The sequence below is a fragment of the Tachypleus tridentatus genome, chromosome 7 (genome assembly GCF_004210375.1).
Source record: "Tachypleus tridentatus isolate NWPU-2018 chromosome 7, ASM421037v1, whole genome shotgun sequence".
NCBI lineage: Eukaryota > Metazoa > Arthropoda > Merostomata > Xiphosura > Limulidae > Tachypleus > Tachypleus tridentatus.
Window position 1 is genome coordinate 17,774,896 of NC_134831.1, and position 8,304 is coordinate 17,783,199.

At 34.8% G+C, this 8,304-nt stretch overlaps 1 protein-coding gene across 9 annotated transcripts in view; it reads right to left on the bottom strand.

Annotated features, from left to right (window-relative positions):
- Positions 1–8,304, bottom strand: part of LOC143255221 (mitochondrial glycine transporter-like) — a 36,689-nt gene that overhangs the window by 25,237 nt on the left and 3,148 nt on the right. For 4 of the 9 annotated variants that reach the window (XM_076510542.1, XM_076510541.1, XM_076510535.1 and 1 more), the window contains 2 exons: positions 6,923–7,037; positions 2,318–2,514 (listed from right to left, as the gene is read on the bottom strand). The gene's annotated coding sequence lies outside the window, so the exon portion shown is untranslated. The remainder of the gene's footprint in view (positions 1–2,317; positions 2,515–6,922; positions 7,038–8,304) is intronic. The other 5 variants (XM_076510543.1, XM_076510536.1, XM_076510538.1 and 2 more) reach the window with 2 other exon arrangements.

The window sequence follows — 8,304 nt, forward strand, 5'->3', positions numbered from 1 at the left end:
TTTAACCTATTCTAACAGTGTATCACTTAAGATTCAATAACGCATAAATAAAAGTGATAAATACTAACTGTACTAAGGTTTGGTTTGAATTTTGTGCAACGCAACACAAGGGATATCCACGCTGTTTAATTAGTTTTATTTGTTTTTTTTTTTTTTAATTTCGCGCAAAGCTACAGAGGACTAGCTGTGCCAGCCTTCCTAATTTAGCATTGTAAGATTAGAGGGAAGGCAGCTAGTCATCACCACCCACCGCCAACCCTTGGGCTACTCTTTTACCAACGAATAGTGGGATTGATTATCACATTATATCACCCCACGGCTGAAAGGGCGAGCATGTTTGTTGCGACGGGGATTCGAACCAGCGACCCTCAGATTACGAGTAGAACGCCTTAACCCATCTGGCCCTCTAATTTAGTAAAAGACTAGTTATCATCATTCACTGCCAACTCTTGGGACTATTCTGTTACCAAGAGCCAAAGACTAATTTAGGAGCACTTCCAGTAATGAGAAACAAACATATATGAGACAGCTCGCTCATTAAATAAATTGTATAAGATTACATTGCGATCTCCAGTAATGTTTATTTGGTTATATGCTTGTAGTTATCCCTGCACTTCAGACATACGTGCTGATTACATCACTTAGGGAGTGGGATATAATAATGTCATAAAGGATGGTGTCGTCATAGTTTCACAAACTGTCGCCAGAGGACATTTCTGATCCATCATGATAGGCAGTCATGACGTCATAATTCCACCAAGTGAGGCCAGCACTAGTTTGATCAACATGCCTATAACCATAGATATAATTAATTAATTAATTCGTTAATTATACTTCCTGACTATTTATATGTAAACAGTTAAGAACAAAACGTTGATTAAATATTGTGCGTTAATTATAACGTACACTTTCACTAGCTTGAATACATTAATATATCTATATAACCTTCAAAATAATTCGTTTACACGCTTTACAAAGGTAGATGGTGTTTCTCACATACATTATGTCACTAAAGCAAATTGTTTTAAATGCGTCTAAGTATGCAATTATTACGTTATCAACACATTTATTAAATATCATGCAATAATTAAAGATTATTGACCATTTTGACTTTGTGCTATAATTCGACAAAATACTTCACTACACACAAGATAATTTATAGTTTTATTTTACACGAGTTTTACAAGGACGAACACTACACTTTCATATATGATCAATGTCTATATTTAATTATGCTAAACCATTATTTTAATGACTATCCATAGGATTTTAATAAACATGCTCTTTCAGTGTTAATATACTTCAACATGTGATCATGTCTACATTTAATTGTTAAAACCATTATTTTGAATATTTTAGCATCTGTAATAATACAATCTGTTGCAACAAAAATAATAGATGAATGGCACATTGTTCATCTATCAATTTTCTATTGAACGTTTTCTTGATGAATAGAATTGCATAACTTTTTGAGACTGTAACGCTCTTAGGAAGTGATCACTGGCAAACACACCTCCTAATTTCTTTGTATACACAATTCTTGTGGAACTGGTAATAAATTTCTAAACTGTTCATAGCTTCTTTCAGAGAATGTTCTGTGGGGCACTAACTTTTTCACTTTCACAAGTAAAATATATATATTATTTGAATGAGATATTATTATAACCTATTATTTACTTGTATTGCCCAATAATTATATATATATAACAAAAGAGCTATTTACTGTCTAACATTACTATTATTTAAAATACGAAATTGCATAAAACTTTAAAGGTTGTCTAGTGTTAAGACACTATCAGGAAATCACAAGCACACAATTTAGACACTGACTTCACTTTGTTGGCCCATCATGGCTATGTGGTTAAGGCACTCTACTTGTAATCTGAAAATCGCAAGTTCGAATCCCTTTCACACCAAACATGATCGTCCTTTCAGCCATGGGAACGTTATAAGTTACGGTCAATCCCACTATTCGTTGGCAAAAAAGTAGCCCAAGAGTTGGCGGTGGGTGGTGATGACTAGTTGCCTTCCCTTTTGTCTCAAAGAGCTAAATTAGGAACAGCTAGCGCAGATAGTTCTCGTGTAGCTCTGCGCAAAGTTCAAAAACAAACAAACACTTTGTTAGTAATTATAAAGTTCATGTCGTTACGCACGTACAGACAGTGATTCAATGAACGATGATGATGAACTCAATATGTAATCAATGGCTATATTTAATTGCATATAAAACCTTTTTCTACAGTACTCAAAACCACCATGGAAATACTGACGCCATTATAGTACAAACTTCAACTAAGAGGAGTGAAACAGTATTTACCTTTGTCACAGCTTCAAAAAAACTCAATGTTGTTATGTTTATGACAACACAGATCGTGACTGGCCATTCTCCCTCACAGCATTCACTGGTTGTAACATACAGATATTATCCATTCAACTAGCAAAGGACTTTGTAATGGTTGACCTTTTTGACCAGGACGTACTCAACATCCCCTGGGGCATAGTAAATATTACTTGCTATATAGAATAAAAGATACAAAGACAACTACAGAAGAGCAACTTCATTGGTTTCTCGAATCATAAATTTATGCTAAAACTACATAGAACTTAACTGAATAAAGTTTTGAAGTTTTCGATATCATTAAAAGCAGTTAGAAAACGTGATACGAAATATCTGCATACAACTAATAGATATTTAAACATGTAATATATTTAATGTTTTTTTTTGGAATTTCGCACAAAGCTACTCGAGGGCTATCTGTGCTAGCCGTCCCTAATTTAGCAGTGTAAAACTAGAGGGAAGGCAGCTAGTCATCACCACCCACCGCCAACTCTTGGGGTACTCTTTTACCAACGAAAAGTGGGATTGACCGTCACATTATAACGACCCTACGGCTGGGAGGGCGGGCATGTTTGGCGCGACTCGGGCACGAACCCGCGACCCTGAGATTACGAAGCGCACGCCTTAACGCGCTAGACCATGCCAGGCCCCTATATATTTAATAGTGATAGACTTTTACAAACGGGGCTGAGTAGGCAACTCTTTATGTAAGGTATACACTGCAACCAGTTGTGACTGAAGGCAAACGAAGTTAAGTTAAATCTATGGAAAAGAAATTCACTAAAATGATTTGGTAAATAAAGAGTTCAGACACAGTAAATAATTTGTTTTATTCATCAAAATTAAGATTGTATTTTGTTTTGTATATCTAACAATTTATTCAATATTTGTAATGTTAAATGTATGAATATCAATGCTGGCTCAGCATGGCCAGGTGGGTTAAGGCGTTCGACTCGTTATCTGAGGGTCACAGGTTCGAATCCCCATCGCACCAAACATGCTCGCCCTTTCAACCGTGGGGGCGTTATAATGTGACAGTTATTTCCACTATTCGTTGGTAAAAGAGTAGCCCAAGAGTTGACGGCGGGTGGTGATGACTAGTTGCCTTCCTTCTAGTTCCTCCACACTGCCAAATTAGGGATGGCTTGCGCAGATAGCCATGTGTAGCTTTGCGCGAAATTCAAACCACACCAATTGATGCTAATTGTAAAGTGTAGTTTTTATCAGTATTGTTCAGGAGATCTCGCAATGCAGGACTTCACGTTTTTAATATTTTAATTTAGAATCTTTTATTGTTTCCTTGAGTGAATTCCAATATAATGTAACGAGTATGTATGGCATTTATAAATTTTCAGTGAGCCTGGATGTGATGCAATATTCCAAATTTTCCACATATTTGGAAAAGTAGAGGGTGTTCGGTAAGTCACTGTGCAGTTTTGAAAGCAGCGATAACAGCATTCATTCAGTCTATTTCAAGCCAGCAAATGATAGCGGTGATTAGAAACAAAATAAGAAGGATCCAAGCCTGTATTGTTGCCAACGGGGTCACAGTTTATAATTGTCATTCATATTTACCTCCTGTATTCTATATTGAAACATCTCTGTTAATAAATATACAAGTGGACAGTGACTTTCCAAACAAAATATGAACTACTCACTCAGTCCAGTATTGTCAATTTTGAATTTCTTTTCCAGCAAAATTTACAATTTTCAAGTAAGTGATTTTTAAATTTTACTTACAAGTTTCAATTGAAGAAATGATATGGTTTCATTATTGCTAAGTGGACTGGTTGTTTTGTTAAATTTTGTGCAAAACTTTTTGAGATATCTTTACTAGTGGATCCTATTTTCCAAAGCAGCTAGTTAATACTGCCAACAATACATTCTACAGCTATTCTTCACCAATGAATAGTGGGATTGTTTTATAACCTTGTAATGTCCCCACACCTGGAAGTGTGATCATGTGTGGATACAGGTATCCTATTAGATCGCAATTATTTTTAACTTGTTATAAAATTAATCCATCAAAGTGATAGAAGTTGTTACAACAGTATATTTGTATCTAAAAATTCAATATCCAGACCAGCACAAAATATATTTTAAGGAATTCTGTATCTAATAACACATTTAAAACTGTTCTTTAATCTTCACTAACTATTTGCTAACCCAAAATTCTATAAAAGTATCTAGCTGCTAAGGTGAATTGTAAAAATGTTCTGATATTTGATCTGATTGGGCATTCATTTTGATATATATATATATATATATATATATATATATATATATATGACACAACATAACAATAAAAGAAAGACCAACTGTATGAAGTTAAATCTACAGAAAAGAAATTCACCAAGTTAGTAATGACAGTACTTAGTGACACTCATCGAAGTGTATGTATACCTTGATAACCATAATGAATCATGTTCCATTTTCTACCAAGTAACGTAGGAAAAATGTCTAAACTGCAATGCTCTGTAATCAGACTCTCAAAACAGATAATGAGAAACTCCCATTGACATAAACTAGATCATTTATAAGAAGGAATTTAAGGAAAGGTCATGTGCTTTGGACACAAACACCTTATGATGGAAGCTCTTGCATTGTAAACTACTGAAGTACTTGCAGAATACAAATAATAAGTATATTGAGGTTTTCATGAAACTTGCTAATTTGATAACATATAAAAGTACTGTACAGAAAAAATGGCAGAGAAAAAATGCTATAAGAAAGTGTGGGCAGAAACTCATGAACAGCAATACCACACAGGGAAGATGCAAGCTGAGGTCCATGGGTAAGAGCTGTCTGCGACATTCCAATTGTGACCTTCAGGGGCATGAATTCACAGCTTGCATACTTAATATGTTGAGAAAACTCCAATAGTTAGATAAAACATATGAAAAAGTGAGTTAAGGTAAGAAAACATTAATGGAAAGGAAACACTGGTGTGATGCTGCTAGTGAAGAGTCCTAGTTACATGGTTTGTCTCTATACACCTAAAGTTAATTGTCTTGGATGATTTTACAAAAGACAACAAAATACATTGTTTCTTTTGAAATTTTGTGCAAAGCTACATGATAGCTATTTATGCTAGGTGTCCCTAATTTAGAAGTGTAAGACAAGAGAGAAGGTAGCTAGTCATCACCGTCCACCGCCAACTCTTGGGTTACTCTTTTACCAATGAAGAGTGGAACTGAACGTCACATATAACGCCCCCAAGGTTTAAAGGGCGATCATGTTTGGTGCGATGGGGATTTAAACCCGCGACCCTCGGATTACACCTTGAATGCCTTACCTACCGGCCATGCTAAACCAATACGTTCTGTGACAGCCAATAACAAAATGGATTTTAGTTACAATCTGATAGAATAAACCATTTGTTACTGGAAGATTCCACTTGTACTAATTAAGTTAAAAGAGCTACTTTTGAAAGTAATCTTCTAAACATATTGAGCAGTCAGAAAAACGTAAATAACTGTTTATATAATTCCGTGTTTCAGACTCTAAATGGCACTTTTCCACATATATCAGTGTGGTAGTAAGCCAGAATCTACAACAGTTCACCATCTATCGATATGAATCTCTGTTGAATTCGTTATGCACAATAATCTGGACCAAAGAAGAGCGGTGAACCAGGAGAGAAGACTGCCCACTTCTCTAAGCAGATGCATGTACTCTTCATGTTGTGTCTGAATAAAAAATGGTTTTTGTGTTTGTTTTTTTAATTCCGTGCAAAGCTACACAAAGGCTACCTGCACTAAATGTCCCTAATTTAAGCAGTGTAAAACCAGAGGGAAGGCAGCTAGTTATCACCATACACCGTCAACTCTTTTACCAACGAATAGTGGGATTGACTGTCACCTATAACACTCCATAGCTGAAAGGGCAGGCATGTTTGGTGTGATGGGGATTCGAACCCACAACCCTCAGATTACGAGTCAAGTGCCTTAACCACCTGGCAATGCTGGGCCTGTTTTTGCATTATCGAAACATGTAAAGTCTTTTATTTCTCAAACAACTTGAAATTTAGTTATTAACTATACATCACTCCCTTTATGTCTTGATCGAGTTTACTGTTAATTGTAGGTTTTCTTACCTTATACTTGAAGGGATTTATTTTCTTAAACTGAAAATACCAAAATAAGTCAGAGGTTTGGCATCACGAACTGTGTATAAAAAGGTAATAACTGATATTAATTGTAAACTACAGTTAAGAAGTGCAACAGGGAAACCAACTTATCAACTTTGGAGAGAGACCAGGTCCTGCTATTAAGAATTTAGGTGAAAAAGAGAAATTAGCCTCATGAAAATATATGTGTAAGTTAACAAAGAGGCCAGCAAATGTTACAAAATTAAGATTTCTAGTTCGCAAAATCATAATATTAATGAAAGTATAGCAATCCAAAATATAGAAAACCCACTAGAGTACAAAGAAATGTGAAGTTTTTGTTTACATAATATATCAGTGTTTATTTGCCACATGTGACAGAACCAAAGATGACAACACTGTTGGAGGTGCAAGGAACGAATACACCATAACATTTTTTGAGTTATTTTACAATTGATGCACATATACACACACACCATGTTACAGCTAGGTCACAGTTAACACGACTACCTCCAAGTTCAAGGTCAACGTTGTCTAAGAGTAGAACATGGAGTTTTGTTCGGTATACTAGTCAGGATTCAGATATTATATCTGTCAAGAAAAATGCATTTATTAATAAAATGCAAAAAACAAGTAAATCAACTTTTATTAAACTAGTTTATATATAATATTTTAGACGAGCACTTTTACAAACGATGTCATTTAGTTTAAACGTCTTGTGTTAAAAAAGGTCATGTTATTTATAATACATAACCAAAAACTCATAACAATTACATCCGATAGTAGTTTAGAACTTATACTGTGCACAACTACATAAAACTTCTTAATACTGTGATAGTTTGTTCTATACCACAATTACGAGCATTACTATACAAAATATATTAAAAAATGACACAATCCAGTTGCTCGTCAGCACCCTCAAATTGGACAACAGTGTGAAAATTAATCCTATCACCTGTTATCGAACACATGGTACGCTCTCAAAACAGAGAAAACAATGGCAGTTACGAGCTAGTCATTATAGAAATTCTCCGCAAAGTTACTTAATACGATGTTTATTTTAATTCTGTTTCTCTTACAAGCTATGATCACCAAAGTGGTAAAATAGTCTGTTAAGCTAAGTTTTTCTTTTAGTCGCTGAAATCCATTTTTCCAGTAACTTCAAAGGAATATTATAATACTGGTATTCAGAAAACAGTAACACTTATGTACAAGTTTACAGTTGCACACTTATGTATAAATCATATATATAAATTTAGATCTTCAATAGTATTAGGAGCTTCTTCAAATAACAAGTTTCTTCCTCCATTGACTGAAATGAATGACGTTTGTTTATTAAAAAGTCATGTGTGTGAAGAGATCAGTTCTGAATTCGCCTAATAAAAGTGTCATGTTCAGTACTGTCGTCCATGTCTTTGTTTGACACAGATCTGTCTATTTGGACATCTAGTTTCTTAGGCTCACCTCTAGCTACTTACTTCATCCTATATCTACCTATTATACACACTGTTTGGTCTCACACTTCCCCAACCCATTTCTTCAATACAGGCTAATCATATATTTACTATACACCTCTAATGAGTACATTTACGATTCTTACTTGAAAATGTTACACATTTAAGCAGAGTTTGAAGGGGAGGAGGACCTTACTGAATTTGTATCTCAGTTTAATGGATGACCTGTCACAGTCTGAAGTAGCAGGATACAAAAACTGTATACAGGCTTTGCTCCTGTACATTTAACAACAGTGACAGAGATAAAACAAAAATAGTTCAGGATAATAATGAACTTGTACTTCCACAGTAAAAAATAACCTATTTACCACAGAGGTAGTATGAATTGTTACTATGTTTGAATC